Source organism: Nicotiana attenuata, chromosome 12 (assembly GCF_001879085.1).
Source record: "Nicotiana attenuata strain UT chromosome 12, NIATTr2, whole genome shotgun sequence".
In the NCBI taxonomy this organism is placed as follows: Eukaryota; Viridiplantae; Streptophyta; class Magnoliopsida; order Solanales; family Solanaceae; genus Nicotiana; species Nicotiana attenuata.
The window spans coordinates 33739637-33741053 of NC_032000.1; positions in this window are offsets into that span (position 1 = coordinate 33739637).

A 1417-nucleotide genomic window follows, 5' to 3' on the forward strand; every position below is an offset into this window, starting at 1 on the left:
GAAAGGTAATGTCAGTGACCTCTATGTTAGAGTAAGTGGGTGAGTTGTGAATAATGCGTGGTACTTGTGAGTCAAATCTTGAGGTGAAGATGTTACACTTTTGTGCTTAGTCTATTTTAAATACTCTTGGTGTGATGAGTTAGGAGAATTATTTAAAAAGGTCGTGTCTATACAAAAGTGTAGTTTGATTGCTCGAGGACGAGCAATGGTTTAAGTATGGAGTGTTGATGAAAGGCTATAATTACGTATTTTAGTCGATTATTACACTCTAATTTACTGCACTTTAGTTGAGTTTGCGCTTTAATCGCTAGTGTTTTGCACTAATTGTGTGTTTTATGCCTTGTAGGAGTGATTCCGAGCTATATAGATTCTATGGAATGAATTAAAGTGATTTTGAGCTTTGAAGTCTGAGTAAAAGCCCAAGGAATTAAGCCGGGATCGTATTTGGGAATTAACGGATGATAGAGCAACAAAACGAAGAATCGAGTAGGTATATTGCGCACTGTCTAGTAAAATACACATAATATTTTGCTCAGAACTTCATTTGGGCTCCACAATATATAGTTAGAAAGCTAACTCAAAGGGCTACAACTTTTATATTTTATATTTTTCCAAATTCCAAACGGAACAGGGTGAAAAATGCAGTCGAAACCGCGACCACGGACCTGACGCGGACTGAGGCAGTACACTAGGAAAGTACCGCGCCCGTACCGCGCCCGGACCGCGGCCGCGGACGTCCAGGCCTAGAAACTTGTCCTTTTTCGCGTAGGAGAAGGTATAATTGTTTGGGCCCGACCCTACTTGGTAAATATACATGGAAAAATGGTATTTTGAGGGGAGGAGACCAATTTTTGACACAGATTCGACCTAAGGAGGCAGAGACACAATAGGAGCAAGGCGGGGAATTCTTCTACGAGTTTTTCCTTCCTCTTCCTATTTTTCATTGTTGGTTATGACTTTTAATATTGTAGCTTTACATACTATTATGAATAGCTAATTTGTTATCTAGGGTTTTGATGGAACCTTTTGTAGGATAAATTCTTGTTATGTTTTTATATAATTGAGCCGTAGTATTTTCTCTAGTTGTTCAACTATATTATTCTTGTGGTTGGTTGAAGGGCCCTCAATCAGCTGTGCCTATTTAGTATGTATTACTCGGGAGAGAGTGCATATTTAGGTAGTTGTTGAACAACATCACTCCCGATGTATGTGAGGAATCAATAACCAAGGGTTTAAAGGTGGGATTAGGGATAACGAAACCTTGGGTGCGATGTAAGTGAGCTGTAACTAAAGCCAGCTAGCGTAACTCGGGAGAGTATGTCTAGTAAATTGTCGTAATTACTCGGGAGAGAATTACAACACGCAGAGCGCTCATGATCGGTAGAGAATACTTAGGCGAAATTATAGAAGACATAGC